We start from the raw sequence: 22,305 nt of genomic DNA on the forward strand, positions 1-22,305 counted from the left end.
CTCAGTCAGTTAAGAAAGCTAAGGCTAGCTTTTTCAAATAGAAATGTGCATCCTGTAGCACTAATTCCAAAAGGTTTTGGGACAAAGTCCATGGAGAATAAGAGCACCTCCTCCCAGCTGCCCACTGCACTGGAGGATAGGGAACACTGCGATAATTTCATTAATCATTTTTCTACGTCTGGCCATGCTTTCCACCTGGCTACCCCTACCCCGGCCAACATCTCAGCACCTCCTGCAGCAACTTTCCCAAGTCCCCATCCCCTCCCCGCTTCTCCTTCACCCAAATCCAGCCAGCTGATGTTCTGAAAGAGCTGCAAAATCTGGATTAGACAATCTGGGCTAGACAGTCTGGACCCTCTCTAAAATTATCCGCAAACATTGTTGCAACCCCTATTACTAGCCTATTCAATCTCTCTTTTGTATCATCTGAGATCCCCAAAAGATTGGAAAGCTGCCGCGGTCATCCCCCTGTTCAAAGGGGGAGACACTCTAGACCCAAACTCTTATAGACCTATATCCATCCTGCCCTGCCTTTCCAAAATCTTCGAAAGCCAAGTTAACAAACAGATCACCGACAATTTCGAATCCCACCGTACCTTCTCCACTATGCAATCTGGTGTCCGAGCTGGTCACGGGTGCAGAGAGCACCTAACTGTCACGGGTGCACCTCAGCCACACTCAAGGTCCTAAACGATATCATAACTGCCATTGATAAAAGGCAGTACTGTGCAGCTGTCTTCATTGACCTGGCCAAGGCTTTCGACTCTGTCAATCACCGCATTCTTATCGGCAGACTCAATAGCCTTGGCTTCTCAAATGACTGCCTCGCCTGGTTCACCAACTACTTCTCAGATAAAGTTCAGCGTGTCAATTCGGAGGGCCTGTTGTCCGGACCTCTGGCAGTCTCTATGGGGGTGCCACAGGGTTAAATTCTTGGGCCGACTCTTTTCTCTGTATACATCAATGATGTATACATTGCTCTTGCTGCTGGTGATTCTCTGATCCACCTCTACGCAGACGACACCATTCTTTATCTGGCCCTTCTTTGGACACTGTGCTAACAAACCTCCAAATGAGCTTCAATGCCATACAACACTCCTCTGTGGCCTCCAACTGCTTTTAAATGCTAGTAAATCTAAGTGCATGCTCTTCAACCGATTGCTGCCTGCACCCTCTCGCCCCACTAGCATCAATACTCTGGACGGTTCTGACTTAAAATATGTGGACAGCTACAAATACCTAGGTGTCTGGTTAGACTGTAAACTCTCCTTCCAGACTTACATTAAGCATCTCCAAACCAAAATGAAATCTAGAATCTTCTTCCTATTTTGCTACAAAGCCTCCTTCACTCATGTCGCCAAACATACCCTCGTAAAACTGACTATCCTACCGATCCTTGACTTTGACGATTTCATTTACAATATAGCCTCCAACACTCTACTCAGCAAACTGGAGGTAGTCTATCACAGTGCCATCCGTTTTGTCACGAAAGCCACATATACTACACACTACTGCGACCTGTACGCTCTCGTTGGCTGGCACTCACTACATATTCGTCGCCAAACCCCTGGCTCCAGGGCATCTATAAGTCTATGCTAGGTAAAGCCCCACCTTATTTTAACTCACTGGTCAGCATAGCAACACCCACCCGTAGCACGCGCTCCAGCAGGTATATTTCACTGGTCATCCCCAAAGCCAACACTTACTTTGGCCGCCTTTACTTACAGTTCTCTGCTGCCAATGACAGGAACGAATTGCAAAAATCCCTGAAGCTGGAGTCTTATATCTCCCTCTCTAACTTTAAGCATTAGCTGTCAGAGCAGCTGTACCTGTACACAGCCAATCTGTAAATAGCACACCCAACTACCTCATCCCAATATTGTTACTTATCCTATTGCTCTTTTGCACCCCAGTATCTCTACTTGTACATCATCATCTGCACTTCTATCACTGCAGTGTTAATGCTAAATTGTAATTATTTCGCCTCTATGGCCTATTTATTGCCTTATCTCCCTACTCTTCTACATTTGCACACACTATACATGTTTTATATTGTATTATTGACTGTATGTTTGTTTATGTGTAACTCTATGTTGTTGTTTTTTAACTTGACCAGGTCGCAGTTGTAAATGAGAAGTTGTTCTCAACTGGCCTACCTGGTTAAAGAAAGGTGAAATATATATATATATTTTTAATTGTTTGCCCCGGTGATGCGTTGGGCAGAGCGCACCACCCTCTGGAGAGCCCTGCAGTCACGGCGGTGCAGTTGCCGTACCAAGCGGAGAAACAGCCCAACAGGATGCTCTCGATTGTGCATCTGTAAAAGTTTGTGAGGGTTTTAGGTGACAAGCTAAATTTCTCCAGCCTTCTGAGGTTGAAGAGGTGCTGTTGCGCCTTCTTCACCACACTGTCTGTGTGGATGTACCATTTCAGTTAGTCAGTTAGGTGCTCCCTCTGCTGTTTCTTGAAGTCCACAATCATCTCCTTTGTTTTGTTGACGTTGAGTGAGAGGTTATTTTCCCAGCACCACACTCCCAGAGCCCTCACCTCTTCCCTGTAGGCCGTCTCATCATTGTTGGTAATCAAGCCTACTACTGCAAACTTGATGATTGAGTTGGAGGCATGCTTGGTCACACAGTCATGGGTGAACAGGGAGTACAGGAGAGGACTGAGCACGCACTCTTGTAGGGCCCCAGTGTTGAGGATCAGCAAAGTGGAGGTGTTGTTTCCTACCATCATCACCTGAGGGCGGCCCATCAGAAAGTACAGGACCCAGTTGCACAGGGCAAGGTTTAGTCTCAGGGCCTCGAGTTTAATGATGAGCTTGGAGGGTACTATGGTGTTGAATGCTGACCAGCATTCTTACATATGCATTCCTCTTGTCTAGATGGGATAGGGCAGTATGCAGTGTGATGGCGATTGCATGGTCTTTGGGTCTATTGGGGCGGTAAGGAATTTGAAGTGGGTCTAGGGTGACAGGTAAGGTAGAGGTGATATGATCCTTGACTTGTCTCTCAAAGCACTTCATGATGACAGAAGGGAGTGCTACGGGGCGATAGTAATTTAGTTCAGTTACCTTTGCTTTCTTGGGTACAGGAACAATGGTGGCCATCTTGAAGCATGTGGGGACAGCAGACTGGGATTGTTCCACCATTTCCACCCCAATGGTGGAACAAGCTCCCTCACGACGCCAGGACAGCGGAGTCAATCACCACCTTCCGGAGACACCTGAAACCCCACCTCTTTAAGGAATACCTGGGATAGGATAAAGTAATCCTTCTAACCCCGCCCCCCCCCCCAAAAAATGATATAGATGTACTATTGTAAAGTGGTTGTTCCACTGGATATCATAAGGTGAATGCACCAATTTGTAAGTCGCTCTGGATAAGAGCGTCTGCTAAATGACGTAAATGTAATGTAAATGTAGTCCAGGTGTGACAAAACTAGGGCCTTTAGGACCTGCCCTGTTCATAGTGTTGTTAAGAAGGCATTGCAACACTTTATTATGGACATACTTCTTCCCATCTTAGCTACTGTTGTGTCAATATGTTTTGACCATGACAGTTTACAATCCAGGGTTACTCCAAGCAGTTGAGTCACCTCAACTTGCTCAATTTCCAAATTTTTCATTACAAGATTTAGTTGAGGTTTAGGGTTTAGTGAATGATTTGTCCCAAATACAATGCCTTTAGTTTTTGAAATATTTAGGACTAACTTATTCCTTTCCACCTGTCGTGTCTTTGGGGTACCATTAAACTGAAGACATGTTTATCAATTAACTCCCTGTAATTATTATCACGCGATTAAACTGATTAATTGTTTAATTGTAATTAACTAGGAGATCGGGGCACCAAGGAAAATATTCAGATTACAAAGTTATAATTTTCCTAATATAACTTTCCTATATTATAACATTATATATTATATTCTATTATAGTATAGGCCGATTATCTTCTGGTTTAAATGGTGTATTTTACCTCACGTCCAGTCTCATTCCAAACGTCGTAAATTGTTGTATCTGCACGAACCCAGTCTTTACTAAGAGTCATCCATACATCAATTGTCTTAAAATCATTTATTTACTAAACTAATTAATTCACAGAAAGTATACAAACTAATTATCATCACAAAGAATTGGTAGAGTAATGTGCCCTAGTGGGCTAAAACAGGCATGGCTGGTGTCTTGTTGAACAATGGGTCATAAAGGGTAGCTGAGAAGGTACACAGAGTTCATTAATATTAACAATTGACAATTGAATGCTCACTCATTCGGGAACAATTGCAATCAATATATATTTACGCTCAGTGTGTCGTCGGGATCCTTGTTGGAGCGTCGTTCGGTTGGAGAGTTTTGTCCGCGTTCTCTCTCTTTCTCTTTCTCTCTCGGTTAGAATGGATCTTACAAAGTGACATTCATTAATGTCGTCATAGAATGGATGTTTCGTTGGTCTTCGCGTTCAATGATATAATTTACTTAGCTGCAGACTAATAATTAATATCAAAGACTTGTTATTATTCTGTCGGTATCAATAGTCTAATAGTTAACCACGTGGTATAGTTCACTTTCAGTAGAGTACTTGGATGGTCAAACCTATTGGCCAACTCGCAATGGAGTGGAGGCCGGGTCTCAAGAAAGTAAATCAGGGTGGGGTGGTTTTATAGTGAACATGTCACATGACGCCTGGTCCTGTCTGTGTCCCTGGGGGCGTGCCGATGACTGAGTTAAGCTTGGTACAGAAATATCATTCTATCACATTAACATCAGTACATAGCATCTCAATGTATTACAAATAGCTTTATCCTTATTAATACATTCTATACAACCATGTGGGTGCAAGTCTCAAGGCTGAGGTTATTATATAAACAGTTTTATGGTAATATGGATACATTGTCTCTTCTGAGTATCACAAAATTGTACCAAGCGGACCAGTTCGTAGCTGGATTCTTCACCAATCTTCCATGCCTTCTCCAGAACACCAAGGTCGCTTGGCTCCCCAATTCTGTGAGTTGGAAGAATTTCCTGTGTCTCTCTATGGGCCATGTAGCAAGAGATTCTCCTCTTAGAGTTTTTACAACCCTTTCACACAGGGCCTGGGTGGGGGAAGGTAGGTTGGGGGATGATGCAAGGGGGGAGGGGGTCAACTGTCCTCCCTGTACTCAAAGAGGCCAACGTCATGACACACCCATTCTGAAACTAACTGCAGCTCTTGTTAAGTGTTGCACTCCTTCTCCACAATATAGCAAGGGGTGTAAAGCCATAACACATACATTTTTCCAGCAGCAGATTATGATTGATAATGTCAAAAGCCGCACAGAAGTCTAACAAAACAGGACTGGAAGTTTAGCAAGAAACAATGCGTGCGCAACTAAAATCAAGATAAACCGTTACCATTATAGTAGACATTGAACGTCTATAACCAAAATGGCTAAAACTCTGTTGTTGGTGGTTGGTAGCTATAGCTAGCAACATGCTAACCTGAGTGCTACTACTAAATCCAGGTACAATGGCTAAAACAAACATTGGCTGCCATGATATCCTGAAAGTTATATTGGCAAATAAAGATCGGGCAGTTCAGCAAAAATAAAGATATACCTTGAAATAAACAATGGCATTTATCCGATTGATATTTAACCACAAATTTCTGCAAAACGTGCCGTATTCTGTTGATGGAGTTGTTGTAGCTTGCTTGCTAGCTAGCTTATTCCATTGCTTAACTCCATGCTACATCGTTGTCTGGGGTAGACTGTCATTGTGAATAAGAATTTGTTCTTAACTGACTTGCCAAGGTAAAAAAGCAGATGCTGAATATCCCTTGGCTCATGCATTTATTAATTAGGCTTTGGAAAGTGTATCAATGTTAATTAGGCTTTGGAAAGTGTATCAATATACCCAGTCACTACAAAGATACAGGTGTCCTTCCTAACTCAGTTGCTGGAGAAAAAGGAAACTGCTCAGGGATTTCACCATGAGGCCAATGATGATTTTAAAACGGTTACATAGTTTAATGGTTACCACTCTTCGTATTTTCAAGCAAGGTGTTGGCTGCATCATGTCATCGACATGAAGGAAACAGAATACAGCTAAGCACAGGCAAAATCCTAGAGGAAAACCTGGTTCTATCCAACAGACACTGGGAGACGAATTCACCTTTCCGCAGGACAATAACCTAAAATAAGGCCAACTCCACACTGGAGTTGCTTACCAATATGACATTGGTAAGTTCTTGTGTGGCCTAGTTACAGTTTTGTTAGGGCTAGGCCCGTTTATTCTCAATTTCCGCCTGAATGACGTTTCACATCGCTGTGGAGGAATTTTGGCCCACTCTTCTTTGCAGAAATGTTTTAATTCAGCCACATTGGAGGGTTTTCGAGCATGAACCGCCTTTTTAAGGTCACGCCACAGCATCTCAATCGGATTCAAGTCCGGACTTTGACTAGGCCACTCCAAAACCTTCATTATTTAATTTTTTTAAGCCATTCAGAGGTGGACTTGCTGGTGTGTTTTGGATCATTGTCCTGCTGCAGAACCCAAGTGGGCTTCAGCTTGAGGTCATGAACTCATGGCCAGACATTCTCCTTCAGGATTTTTTGGTAGAGAGCAGAATTCATGGTTCCATCAATCACAGCAAGTCGTCCAGGTCCTGAAGCCGCAAAGCAGCCCCAGACCATCACACTACCACCACCATATTTGACTGTTGGTATGATGTTCTTTTTCTGAAATGCTGTGTTACTTTTACGCCAGATGTTACGGGACGCACACCTTCCAAAAAGTTCAACTTTTGTCTCGTCAGTCCACAGAATATTTTCACAAAAGTCTTGGGGATCATCAAGATGTTTTTTGCCAAAAGTGAGACGAGCGTTTATGTTCTTTTTGGTCAGCAGTGGTTTTTGCCTTGGAACTTATGGTTGAGTCATGAACACTGACCATAACTGAAGCAAGTGAGGCCTGCAGTTCTTTAGATGTTGTTGTGGGTTCTTTTGTGACCTCTTGGATGAGTCGTCGCTGCGCTCTTGGGGTAATTTTGGTAGGCCGGCCACTCCTGGGAAGGTTCTGTTCCAAATGTTCTCCATTTGCGGATAATGGCTCTCACCGTGGTTCGCTGGAGTCCCAAAGCTTTAGAAATGGCTTTGTAACCCTTTCCAGACTGATAGATGTCAATTACTTTGTTTCTCATCTGCTCCTGAATTTCTTTGGATCGCAGCATGATGTCTTGCTTTTTGAGATCTTTTGGCCTACTTCACTTTGTCAGACAGGTTCTATTTAAGTGATTTCTTGATTCAACAGGTCTGGCAGTAATCAGGCCTGGGTGTGGCTAGTGAAATTGAACTCAGCTTTCCAAAAAATTTGATTAACCACAGTAAATGCATGATTTAACAACAATAATGATTTAACAACAATAAATAAAATGATCACTTAACAACTGCATTTTGTGTTTACTTCGGTTATCTTTGTGTAATATCAACATTTGTTTGATGATCTGAAACATTTAAGTGTGACAAATGTGCAACAAAAAAAAAGAAATCAGGAAGGGGCCAAACACTTTTTCACAGCACTGTATATCATGTAACGTGCCCTTCAAAGTACTGTTGTACATGATGCACATAATATAGAGTTAGCCTAAGAGGATTGCAAATGGAGCATGACATGCAGTTAGTTACAATTGCACCAATAACGGCAAACTAGTCCATTGGAGGCTCACAACCTCAATCTGTTTCTATACAGAATGTGTCCCACAGTTGGCATCTGGGGCAGTGACCGTTCTGACCTAATTTCCATGTTAGAGCATTCTCACTGATTACAAGCTCTCTAATTCAACACCATCATTATTGTGGGGGCAACAGCAAATCTTCCTTCCATCACATCTAAGCCAAAATGACACCAATGTCGATTAAACTTCCCAAATCAACTCGTCATGATCCGTTCGGCCGTTACCGAGAACCACATACAAAATTTATTACAGGGTCATTAGCATTAGGAAAAAATTAAATGTTCTGCCCCCACCTGACTGTTACTTTTGATTTTGACCCCCCCTTTGTTCTGGGACACATTATTCAATTTCTGTTAGTCACATATCTGTGGAACTTGTTCAGTTTATGTCTCGGTTGTTGAATCGTGTTATGTTCATACAAATATTTGTTAAATATATGTTAAGTTTGATGAAGATAAATGCAGTTGACAGTGAGAGAACTTTTCTTTTTTTACTGAGTTTATATTTTGGTTGCTACTTTCATGTGTCTCTTAATTAAATGGATATATTTGTATAGAAATGTATTGTGCTTTATCTTTCTCACCTTTTAATATTTTATTTGTTAAAGCACTTTGGACTGCATATGTTGCAAGAACTGTGCTATATAAAGGAAGTGTGATTGATCGAAAGTGTGAATAGTATTGAAGGCAATCTGAAAGAAAACAAGCATTGAGAAAATGTTAATTATGTTTAACATATATAGTATTTGTCAAATTTTGTTGGTACACACTTTTGTAAGTGGTGTATCTAGAGCTTTGTGTCGAGTCCCTTTACACTTTTGACACTTTGTGTGTCTAGTCCATTAATGTATGCCACCTCAGAGGTTGAGGTGGTACAGAGACTCAATACATTATTTTGTTTCTGTGCAAAGTTCATCTTAGTAAAAGACACCTTTCAGGCCGTCAGTTTACACATGGATAGTGTTGTTAGGACACTTTCCGTTTACTGTTATGTACTAGCATTGGGGGAAAATATCCAATCCATAGGCTATCCAACAATTTGTCGATAATCAGTTCATATTCAGGGTGCTTCTAAACACACAGCTAATGATGGGTCAAGGCTTTGCATCTATAAATAAAGAAGATGCAATTTCATATTTCTGATTACACCTCTTACTGGTTTTATATTGAACGCTCTTATTCACTGCCTTTTCCTCCAGGGTTAGTAATTGACGGTAATGGTGTGGTTCAGTGGAGTCTGCTGAGGGGAGGACGGCTCATAATAATGGCTGGAATGGAGTCAATGGAGTGGATCAACCATATAGAAACCACGTCGTTGATGTGTTTGATACCATTCCATTGACTCCATTCCAGCCATTATTATGAGCCGTCCTCCCCTCAGCAGCCTCGATTGGTGTGGTTGGATATGGAAACTGACCAGTGATCACTCACTATGGTGGAACTAGTTTATTCTAGTAGCCAATTAACTCCATTCTGACCCTGGTCACATTTCAGTGTGTCGCCATCTTAATGGAGGATAAGAGATTTTCACTTAAAGACGCCAAAAGAGATATAGTACAGCACTTAGTGAAGAGAAATACATTTGAAATCGCATTAACGTACCCTTTAAGAAATAATGATTAGAAAACATACTAAGTAATGGTGATGGTGAAATATGTATGAATGCAGATAGGTTAGTAGGGGTTAAAATGTGAGGTGCCAAGTTGAGGTATAATGTCTTCTTATGTGACAGTTATAAAGGCTTTATGAATGCCTACATAAGAACAGCTACAAATAAAATTGTGTCATGTGATTTTTATAGCTGTAGGCTATCTCTACAGTGGAAAAAAACATTTTCAGTTGGCAACTTTGCTTTTTGTGGTTATCTTCTCAGTAATTTTGATTTATATCCCAGCACGAAGAGTTAATGTATCAGTTTTATGGCTTATGAAATATGTGTTATATTATACTACTGCTATAAGGATATTTATAAGGGCTATTCTTCACCTTGAGAGACAAGATAACCAATCAAGGTAACACCGGAGAGAGTATCAGTAAAACAGGACTGTGAGGACTGGTCATTGAAAGGATTATTGATCATTCAGTAGGTAAAGGTTGCTGCCTATAAGCACGGTAGAAGGTTAGGATAGACCCAATGGCCACCTCAAGACCTCCACAGCATTGTATGCTCTGACATACTGTAAAGTATACGCAGGGAGTCAGGAAGCAGGTGCAGAAGGTGAGTTTAATAATAACAAACATGAAGATATCAAAACAGGAGTAGCGTACTGAACGGAAACAAAACCAATACTGCCTGAAGACTGAGGCTACTGAGGGCTAGATAAAGGGGAAGTAATCAAGGTAATGATGAAGTCCTGGTGTGCATAACGATGGGGAGCAGGTGTGCATAATGATGGTGGCCAGGGGTGCGTAATGTGGGTTGCCAGGACCGGCTGGTTAGTAGACCGGCGACATGATTGGGAGAGTGGGAGTAGGCGTGACACATAAATAACTTACTACAATTTTCCATTGGAACTTGCAGTATGTGAAGAAATGTATCAGCTGCATTGAGACAGAGCAATAGTTATTGCTGCATGGTCAGTGACAGAGTTTCTATTTACTCCACCAAGCCAAACCTTTTCTTTTGAAATACTGTATATCCTCTAATATGAGGTAAACATCTCCACTGACTATTTCCTCTAAATAAAGCCAAACCAACCATCAATGTAAAGGTGACCCCACTACACAATGCATGACACCAAACATAAAGTGCTTCTAGCAAAAGACATGTTATAATATTTAAGGCTGTATTATTGGACACATAGAAATTCCATCATGTTATATTGCTGGTGACTCTCTTTACGCCTCGCATCAGACTGTTTTCCACAGTCATTTAAGTGCCTTTAGGTTGGGAGGTACTGAAACAGAAGGGAATGCTAGAGGCATGCACCATGGATGTTGGCTAGAAGGTAGTACTTTCAACAACTGTCTCTGTTGGTGATACTGAATGTAGATCATGTCCACTGCCCCAGGTTCCTTAAAGTCACCTTAGCTCCATGCCTCAAGAAACCCATGGAATGCAAAAAATAAGTCATATTCAAGTATTGCGCAGGGCTAATAGTGCTGAATTCTAATTTGAAATGTGTATAACTCAAATGTCCACCCAAATCTCCCATTGAGAGGAAATAGCAAGGAGTTGGTATACTAGGTGAAGAGCTAGCATGTCACTCAACACTGGATAAAATGATGGAAGTGAGCATTAGCCTCATTCTCCTCCAAAACTCATTCCCCTATCGGTGACCTGTCTGTCTGTCTGTCTGTCTGTCTGTCTGTCTGTCTGTCTGTCTGTCTGTCTGTCTGTCTGTCTGTCTGTCTGTCTGTCTGTCTGTCTGTCTGTCTGTCTGTCTGTCTGTCTGTCTGTCTGTCTGTCTGTCTGTCTGTCTGTCTGTCTGTCTGTCTGTCTGTCTGTGTTCAGTTCTGTAAGAGATACTGTAATACTGCAGAGCAAATATAGGACATCTATATTGGACTTTGGGCAGCTCAGATGTTCGTGACAGCTGCTTACAGATCATTTACCATATACTAATGTTATGGTCAGAGAATATTGGTATATTGATCATGGATCCTTCTGCTGTTGATGACCTATCGCCCTCCTTCATATTCAAAGTTCCAACATGTCCTTAAAGGTTAGCCCTACAGCCTTTGGCAGCCTTTGTCTCAGAAATGTAAAAGGTTAGACTTGTACATGCAGAGAAGAACCATTGCCTATAGTCAAATCTTAGCCTCAGCCTCAGCCCTGTCCCCATGTCTTGGTTGACTTGGAGGGGAGTATAGCTATCTGGAACCACTTTCTGATGGAGAAAACTGATTTACAGTGGCAGTTGAATACAAAACTGTCAGTTCAAAATGTATCTTGAAGAGCCAGCCTTTTTCGGGTGGAGGCAGCTACAATTAATCCATAATCCCAATTTAACCCTTGTCTGCACTCAATTCATGAAACCAGCAGGGGACTAAAGCCAAGAAATCCCACGCCATGCAATCATGAAATTGTACTTTGTTCAATTTCAACACAGTCTTAAATGTGTTGTAGGATGATTTGTTTGTGTCTGGGGTAGGCTACATAAGGATCTATGTCCTTAAGATATCCCTCATAGACATTATAGATCCTTTGTGAATTAGTGCAATTGCAAATAGACCTATTTGATTCTCCAAATCGGACACGACCAATAAAATCCTTTGCAGCCCTTAAAACAGGAATTTTTTAAGCAGACGTTACAAAACCATAGGACAACAGCAAAGCTTCTGTCCTGTTCAATGCACACATTGATCTCGGGTCAGCCCTGTGAAATGCATGCATTACGCCATTACCAAACGTAATTTATGGCGACACACCCGTGTTTCATACAGTACTACAATTCACACTCACTAATCAGAGCTAATGCCATCTCTGTCATCACCACAGTGCCTATTTGATTACCAGAGAAAGATCCCTGCTGTACTGTACCAACAGTCACGCGCAATTAGATATTCAGGCCCACTTTCAGTGAAAGTGAATTAAAAACACCAATGCTGGGTATCTTGAGATCGAGGCTATCATCTGTAGACAAAATGACATTACAGCATTACAGAGATTTACATTGTTTATCCCTTAGAAAGTATGATATTATTCCCCCATATCGATCTCTAATTAAAACGTGGCATCAATTATCCATGGATAGCTCGTTTATCATTCTTTTGTTCATCTATGACCCGCAAACCACTTCCTTTTCAGAGAAGTGGTGGCTTTGACGTTGAAACGATATGTTCTCCAAGTAATTGAAATGAGGTAATCGTCAGAAGGCTTTGATTTCAAAGAAACCCAAAGATTGTTGGATAGATGTTTCTTTGTCTTAATATCCATCCACAATAAATCAAGTGGCTACTGCTCCAACTGCCAATCATCAACCGTCAAAGTTCAGTCAACTCCAATAACCTTAGGTTGTTGCACAGGAGGTTGGGGGCACCTTAATAGTGGAGGACACAGCAAAAACATGGTTTCCATGTGTTTGATACCATTCCATTCGCTCCATTCCAGCCATTATTATGAGCCGTCCTCCCCTGGGTTGTTGCCATATGAAACGGTTAGCAGTCAAGACAGGGTGTGTCCTATCATGGCACCAACCAGACAGACACTATGTAACCTATTGCTTCAAGGCAAGCTGCCATGTCAGCACAATAAACACTTAATGGTTAACTCTATAGGAGCATTTACAACATGCATTCTATTACAGGCATGTGAGTTGGTTCTGAAGTCATCTTAATTCCCCTTTAATTATATTTTATTATGACAGGTGACAGAGTTGGTTGTTGGCTATCTGGGCATCAGGGTATGAGCGATGTAAAGTTGAGCAGAGGTTGAGCTGATGTATGCTGTTTTCTACTCTAGCCCTATAGTTTGAGTAGGGACCGTTGTTTTCCCTGTCCATGTCAACTGACCAGGAACAATCTATGAGTTAAGGGAAACTCCTGACCCTACTAATGAGCCTTGTGAACCTTATAGTATCCAGGCAGGCATTCCATCCAGCCAAAGCATTAAGCCGTCTACCGGCCTTTAACTAACTAAGCATGGACTTATCAGCTTCAGTGTCCAACTTTAGCTCAGGTAGTGAGATAAGAAGATGAATCTTGGCAGTAATTAAAGCCTGGAGGGACTGTGAGAGTGTTTCAGTAGTGTAAAGTGGCTTCCTTTATCCTCGTCTCCTTTCCTTTATTTGGTGTACTATCGTGATAGGACTGGACAAGTGAAGGCCAATTTCCAGCAGACCTGGGTTCAAATACATGCATTTTTGTATTTGTATTTTAAATACTTATTTTCTGTGTAGTTTAGATTTTTTTTGAACAATGTGGCCATATCAACTACTTCTATTTAAAGTATTTTCAATTATTTTCAATAAATACTTTTTGGAACTATTTTCAAATACTTTTCAAATTCCTGTAGGTCCAAAGAGATCTAGGTTCAAATGCATAATGAGTTTTTAAATATTAAGTCTGTGTATTTTAGCATTTTTAAATACATGCCAAAACATTCCAAGTGTATTTCAAAATACATTCCAATATTCAACTACTTGAATACTACTACTACAAGCTTATGTGAGCTGTTGTTGCCATAATATGGACTTGGTGTTTTACCAAATAGGGTTATCTTAAGTATACCACCCCTACTTTCTCACAACATAACTGATTGGCTCGAATGCATTAAGGAAAGAAATTCCCAAAATGTACTTTAAACAAGGCACACCTGTTAATTGAAATGCATTCCAGGTGACTACCTCATAAAGCTGGTTGAGAGAATGCCAAGAGTGTGCAAAGCTGTCATCAAGGCAAAGGGTGGCTACTTTGAAGAATCTAAAATCTAAAAAAGATTTTGATTTGTTCAACACTTTTTGGTTACTACATGATTCCATGTGTTATTTCATAGTTTTAACTACTATTCTACAATCCAGAAAATAGTAAAAATAAAGAAAAACCCTTGAATGAGTAGGTGTGTCAAAACTTTTGGCTGGTAGGAATGTTTTAGAAAGTTTGCCAGGCAGTGACATCACGGACTCTAATAATCAATTTCCTAGAAGAAGGAGATAGAAGGAGATTAGAGGCTTATCATCACTCTGACTGAGTTAAAGCTTATTCTCACTGAGTAGAGTTATCGGGACAAATTCACATTAGCGTCAGGAATGTCACAAGCCGAGAGAAGGTTCGGTTGAAGTTCTTGCTTCGCAGCTAAAAGTACCATAAATGGCAAAGGAGCCACTAGCCATTGCAAACTACTAGCTAACTTTAAACAAGTTACTCTTCATTTATATACCATATTACACTCTTAATTATTGCAACAAAACCATATTACACACTTGAATAATGCAACAATTCACAAGCATGTACAGACAATTAAAGGGTTTATTTTCTTGTCTGTACACTCATTACATTTTAGCTTCAAGACAAGCTTGCTACCTAAAGCTCACACTATGTCTTCATCAAGTAATGTTAGCCTATCAAAAATTAACGATTACCCCTCTAATAAAAATATAAAAGTACATTACAACAAACCATGCTTAATTTTTATCAATATAATGCAAATCATTAGGCTACATGTGGTAAAAGCGAATTGGGACTGAAAACACAGGTATGATTCACTGGAGAGTTGAGATGTTGAGCTGTTACATATGGAAGCCCATGTCTGCCACCCAAAAATAAATTAGATATAGGTTATGTTTCTTCATTTGTAGCATTGTGTGGCAATTTCCATTTGTCCACTTTGAAGAGATCAGAACATCAGGGCTGTCGGCAAACCAGTGGCGAGCTGGCAGTTGGGTCACGGATCCCCCCGGTACTGCTGCTCATTTCGTTCTACGTCACCGGCCTTCTAGGCATCACTGAAATGGATTCATTACTACCAAACCCGGACTGTCTTGTCTCATTACGCACACCTGGTTCCCTTTCCCCCTGATTAGTATGTGTATATATGTGCCCTCTGTTCCCCATTGTCCTTGTCGGTTATTGTTACCATGTCCGTTGGTCGTGTGAGTACCTGTGCTCTGTTGTATCGGCTTCCATGCTACGTGTTTATTGTGCACTTGTTTTATAGGTCTCGCCCCGTGTATTATTTAGAAGTTTACACCTCGCTCTTTTGTTTGGGTGGAGAAAATAAAAACCCCTATTACGTATTCCTGCGTCAGTCTCCAATCATTATACAATGTGACAAGTTGCCCCAGCACTTTTGATTAGGTTGGAAAAAAAATATTGTCACAAAAGAGTTGAAAAGTGGGACAAAGTATTGTTGTTTAGACAGATTCACCTCACGATTTGTTTGACAGGATTGTAATATTTTCATCCTCCGTAGGGCCAGGATTTTTTCCAGGAGTAAAAAAAAAAAACATATGATCTGATTAGAAAAAAATGGCCATTATATATAAAACAATAATTTTTATAGCTGATTTATTACTATGTCATACCCAGAGTTTTACCTGGTTAGCTTAACCTGACAGATCAAGAGAAACTCTGGGTGCCACTCCAACACTCTGGGACCCGTGGTGTCACCTCCAAAATCACCACACAATGCTACAAATGAAGAAACATATTCTATTTGTATGCTCTAGTATCTAAAAATGTTCACTTAAGTAGTTTGACTTGCGTAACATGCTGACCACACCTCCCGCGTTGTGTGCATGATTGTTACAAAATAAATGTACACATACATGTCATTCAATAATTTTATCCAAACTGCTCGCAAGAGTCAATAGCGTCTGCATAGCCAGGTGCTAAAATAGAACTTGGTTCTATTCTGCAAGTCCCGCCTCTCCAATCTCTTCATTGGTTTTTTAGGCGCATATACCCACGTGGGTGATTGAAAGATGAACTGAGGTCCATACACCTTAAAGTTGGTTGCCAACCGCCATATAAAGTCCACAGAAGGAGAGATTACTAGAAACAAACTAGGTTTCACGTTTTATGTGTGTATTAATTGTCAGAGTAGAGAACACACGATTTTGTGTGATTCAAAATGGGTCAAAATTCTACCAAGATGCAGAAAAAAATGACCTTGTGCATTTCAGGTTCAATAACAATCCAATGTTTATATCCAAGGACAAATTAGCTATCAACAGCAAGCTATTTAGCTAAATATCAATGAATGTTTCATGTGTTTCGACCTGTCACCAAATTAATATAGTTGGTTCAGAGTTTGTTTTGATATTTCAAATTGGGTGTCCTGATCGCGTCTGGTGTGGATGGACAAAATCAACATGCGCGCAATGGTGCACACGGACGCACGTGCCTGCCCAGTCTAGTCAGCATGTCAACATTTTGAGATAGTATCAAAAATGTTTAACTGAGCTGGGCTTGTGTCATTGATAAATCATGGTCTCAATGCAGTGGCGGGTAGCCTAGTGGTTAGAGCATTGGGCCAGTAACTGAAAGGTTGCAGGATTGAATCCCCAAGCTGCCCCTGAGCAAGGCAGTTAACCCACTGTTCCTCGGGTGCCGAAGACGTGGAAGTCGATTATGGTCATCCCCTGCACCTCTCTGATTAAGAGGGGTTGGGTTAAATGCGGAAGATGCATTCAGTTGTACAACTGACTAGGTATCTCCCCCCCGCCCCTTATAATGCTGTGAAAAGAACCTAATCAGTTCTTTAAAATCCATCTTCAACTGTTCTGAACTGCGCGTCATAATGTCATTGAATCCCACATTAACTATGATAGACTCAATTTCCTGATGCAGGTTTAAAATATACTCGTGCTCCAGGATAGCACAACATTTTTGCTCCAGGGACTGAGACATTTCTCAACATTGAACTGCCCAATAAAACAACTGGAGAAGGGGATCCACCCATTCCGACCCCTCACACAATGCAAGGAACCAGTAGTGAGTGCATACATTATTCATAGTTTTTTCCCCATATTGGTCCTGCGTGGGAATCAAACCCACAGCCCGGGCATGGCAAACACCATGCTCTACCAACTGAGCCACTCTATTACCATTTATACTGTAGGAGTGTTGATCTCATCTATTTTTACTATTTTTGTATATAATGTTGCCGCTACCGTCTCTTATGACCGAAAATAACTTCTAGACATTATGACTGCAATTACTCACCAAGGACAAACAGAATCCTTTTTCTTCTTTCACGACTTTGATGAGCCCGAGGCGGAGGATATATGGCTCCCTCTGGAACAGGCCCCGACCCCAGTGATCTGTGTGAAGAGGAAGCGGAGAAAGCTAGGCCGGGAGGGCGGGCTGCCTTCTGAGGAGTTGGAGGCGATCGAGTAAAACCCCACTCCCCTCAATTCTGCTCGGAAACATGCAATCTTTGGACAAAAAAATTGACGAGTTATTGGGAAGATTAAACTACCAACGGGACATTAGAAATCTTATGCTTCACGGAGTTGTGGCTGAACAACGACAATATCAACATTGAGCTAGCTGGTTATACGATGTACCGGCAGGATAGAACAGCGGCGCCTGGTAAGACAAGGGGCAGCGGTCTATGTATTTTTGTAAACAACAGCTGGTGTACGGTATCTAAGGAAGTCTCGAGCCATTGCTCGCCTGAGGTAGAGTTTCTCATGATAAGCTGCAGACCACATTACCTACCAAGAGAGTTTTCATCTATATTCATTGTAGCTGTTTACATATCACCACAGTCAGAGGCTGGCACCAAGATAGCATTGAATGAGCTGTATTCCGCCATAAGCAAACAAGAAAACGCTCACCCAGAGGCGGCGCTCCTAGTAGCTGGGGACTTTAATGCAGGGAAACTTAAATCAGTTTTACCTCATTTCTATCAACATGTTAAATGTGCAACCAGAGGGAAAATAACTCTGGACCACCTATACTCCACACACAGAGATGCATACAAAGCTCTCCCTCACCCTCCATTTGCCAAATCTGACCATAATTCTATCCTCCTGATTCCTGCTTACAAGCAAAAATGAAAGCAGGAAGCACCAGTGACTAGATCAATAAAAAAAGTGGTCAGATGAAGCATATGCTAAGCTACAGGACTGTTTTAATAGCACAGACTGGAATATGTTCCGGGATTCCTCCAATGGCATTGGAGGAATCCCGGAACATACATCACATCTGTCATTGGCTTCATCAATAAGTGCATCGATGACGTTGTCCCCACAGTGACCGAACATAAATACCCCAACCAGAAACCATGGATTAAAGGCAGCATCCGCACTGAGCTAAAGGCTAGAGCTGCCGCGTTCAAGGATATTGGGTAATACCAAAAGCCCTGTCCATCCTCCCTCTATCAGGGCTTTTGAAGATAAGCAGTCTGAATATTTTTCTTATCCATTAACTCCCCAACTCAATGCTATTTCCTTTGTGTAAAGTGTTGGTCCCATGTTTCATGAGCTGAAATAAAAGATCCCAGAGATTTTCCATATGCACAAAAAGCTTAATTTGCATCACTGTTAGTGAGCATTTCTCCTTTACCAAGATAATCCATCCAGCTGACAGGTGTGGCATATCACGAAGCTAATTAAACAGCATGATCATTAGACAGGTGTGTGCCTTTCCAAATCATGTCCAATCAATTTAATTTAACACAGGTGGACTCCAATCAAGCTGTAGAAACATCTCAAGGATGATCAACGGAAGCTGGATGCACCTCAGCTTATACTTATGTAAATAAGGTATTTCTGTTTTTTAATATTAATACATTTGCTAAAATAGGTGAGGCATCTGCACTGAGCTAAAGGCTAGAGCTGCCGCGTTCAAGGAGCGGGACTCTAACCCGGAAGCTTATAAGAAATCCTGCTATGCCCTCTGACAAACCATAACAGGCAAAGCTTCAATACAGGACTAAGATCGAGTCGTACTACACCAGCTCTGACGCTCGTCGGATGTGGTAGGGCCTGCAAACCATTACAGACTACAAAGGGAAGCACAGCCGAGAGCTGCCCAGTGACACGAGCCCAACGGACGAGCTAAACTACTTCTATGCTTGCTTCGAGGCAAATAACATTGAAACATGCATGAGAGCACCAGCTGTACCGGAAGACTGTGTGATCGCGCTCTCCGCAGCCTGTGTAAGACCTTTAGACAGGGCAACATTCACAAGGCCCAGGGCCAGACAGATTACCAGGATGTGTACTTCGAGCATGCACTGACCAACTAGCAAGTGCCTTCACTGACATTTTCAACCTCTCCCTGTCCGAGTCTGTAATACCAACATGTTTTAAGCAGACATCCATAGTGCCTGTGCCCAAGCACACTAAGGTGACCTGCCTAAACGACTACTGACCCGTAGCACTCACGTCTGTAGCCATGAAGTGCTTTGAAATGCTGGTCGTGGCTCACATCAACATCATCATCCCAGAAACCCTAGACACACTCAAATTTGCATACCGCCCCAACAGATCCACTGTTGATGCAGTCTCTATTGCACTCCACACTTCCCTTTCCCACTTGGACAGAAGGAACACCTATGTGAGAATGCTATTCATTGACTACAGCTCAGCGTTCAACACCATAGTGCCCTCAAAGCTCATCAATAAGCTAAGGACCCTGGGACTAAACACCTCCCTCTGCAACTGGATCCTAAACTTCCTGACGGGCCACTCCCAGGTGGTAAGGGTAGGTAACAACACATCCGCCACACTGATCCTCAACACAGGGGCCCCTCAGGGGTGCATACTCATTTCCCTCCTGTACTCCCTGTTCACTCATGACTGCACAACTAGGCACGACTCCAACACCATCATTAAATTTGCCGATGACTCAACAGTGGTAGGCCTGATCACCGACAACAACGAGACAGTCTATAGGGAGGTGGTCAGAGACCTAGCCGTGTGGTGCCAGGACAACAATCTCTCCCTCAACGTGATCAAGACAAAGGAGATGATTGTGGACTACAGGAAAAAGAGGTCTGAGCATGCCCCCATTCTCATCGACGGGGCTGCAGTGCAGCAGGTTGAGAGCGTCAAGTTCCTTGGTGTCCACATCACCAACAAACTAACATGGTCCAAGCACACCATGACAGTCGTGAAGAGGGCATGACAAAACCTATTCCCCCTCGGGAGACTGAAAAGATTTGGCATGGGTCCTCAGATCCTCAAAAGGTTTGACAGCTGCACCATCGAGAGCATCCTGACTGGTTGCATCACTGCCTGGTATTGCAACTGCTCGGCCTCCGACCGCAACGCACTACAGAGGATAGTACGAACGGCCCAGTACATCACTGGGGCCAAGCTTCCTGCCATCCAGGACCTCTGTACCAGGCGGTGTCTGAGGAAGGCCCTGAAAATTGTCAAAGAGTCCAGCCACCCTAATCATAGACTGTTCTCTCTGCTACCACATGGCAAGCCATACCGGAGCGCCAAGTCTTGGTCCAAGAGGCTTCTAAACAGCTTCAACCCCCAAGCCATAAGACTCCTGAACATCTAGTCAAATGGCTACCCAGACTATTTGCACACACACACCACTACCACTCTCTGTTGTCATCTATCATCTATCTGTTGTCACTTTAATTAACTCTACCTAGATGTACAGTATATACAACCTCAACTAACCGGTGCCCCTGCACATTGACTCTGTACCGGCATCCCCCTGTATATATTATTTTTTACTGCTCCTCTTTAATCACTTGTTACTTTTATTTCTTATTCTTATCCGTATTTTTTAAACTGCATTGTTATTTAGGGGCTCGTAAGTTAGCATTTCACTGTTGTATTCAGCGCATGTGACTAATAAAATTTGATTTGATTTAGACAATTCTGTTGAGATTGCCTTGCTCAGAGCGGGGCAAGCGTCAAGCGAGTGTCGTGCGCGACCTCCGGAGGTAACGATCGAGAAATTATAATTTCGCAAGTTTACACAACAGCTATCGTCAATGTGAAAACGTCCTTAGAAAGAGAGGAGATGATTAAGCCTTTCTGTGATATACGAAGCAATTTAATGATTTGCTTAATTTGTTTGGCAAAATGATTGGGTTCATTCTTCTGATCTAAACTACATGTACAGTAGGTGACTTATCTTCAATGCACACAGTTTCATTGATTTGACCAAAGACTGCAATGCATGAGTGAAATGTGAGTGACAGACACAGAGCAAAGCATCAAAGAAAGATGTTGACGTTGTCCTGCCTAGAACCACACGCCAAGCTGACTTTAATTGGATTAAGTATGAAATGTAAGTCAGTTGGCATGTTAGGGTTGCAACAGCTACTTTCTAGGCCAACGGGGAGAGGGACTTTGTTCCGTAATGACTTCCCAGAGATCTGATTCTGAGAGTTGCTCTGCAATCCCACAGATATATCTGGCAAATATTAACAGAATATTGTGTAATACCAAAAGCCCTGTCCATCCTCCCTCTATCAGGGCTTTTGAAGATAAGCAGTCTGAATATTTTCCTTTGTGTAAAGTGTTGGTCCCATGTTTCATGAGCTGAAATAAAAGATCTCAGAGATTTTCCATATGCACAAAAAGCTTAATTTGCAAAATGTTGTGCAAACACATTTGTTTACATCACTGTTAGTGAGCATTTCTCCTTTACCAAGATAATCCATCCACCTGACAGGTGTGGCATATCACAAAGCTAATTAAACAGCATGATCATTAGACAGGTGTGTGCCTTTCCAAATCATGTCCAATCAATTGAATTTAACACAGGTGGACTCCAATCAAGCTGTAGAAACATCTCAAGGATGATCAACGGAAGCTGGACGCAGCTCAGCTTATACTTATGTAAATAAGGTATTTCTGTTTTTTTATTATTAATACATTTGCTAAAATAAAATAAAGACTGTTTTTGCTTTGTCATTATTGGGTATTGTGTGTAGATTGATGAGGAAAAATAAGGCTGTAAACATAACAAAACGTGGATAAAGTCAAGGGGTTTGAATAATTTCCAAATGCACTTTATAGGCTACTGTATTGGACTCCTTTCCAGGTGTTTCAATGTAAAGTGTATGATATTTTATATTCGCTGGTAGATCTTAAAGACCAGGGTTGGTGACCCCTGCCCTCAGCTCTAGCCAGCCTTCATACACCTAGTGTAGAACGAACTAATGGTGGCACAACCCTTATCTTTATGAACCGGCCTAACAATCGCAGACCACGTGTATTGCGTTGTGTGGG

The sequence above is a fragment of the Salmo salar genome, chromosome 11, assembly GCF_965601325.2.
Source record: "Salmo salar chromosome 11, fSalSal1, whole genome shotgun sequence".
Taxonomy (NCBI): domain Eukaryota; kingdom Metazoa; phylum Chordata; class Actinopteri; order Salmoniformes; family Salmonidae; genus Salmo; species Salmo salar.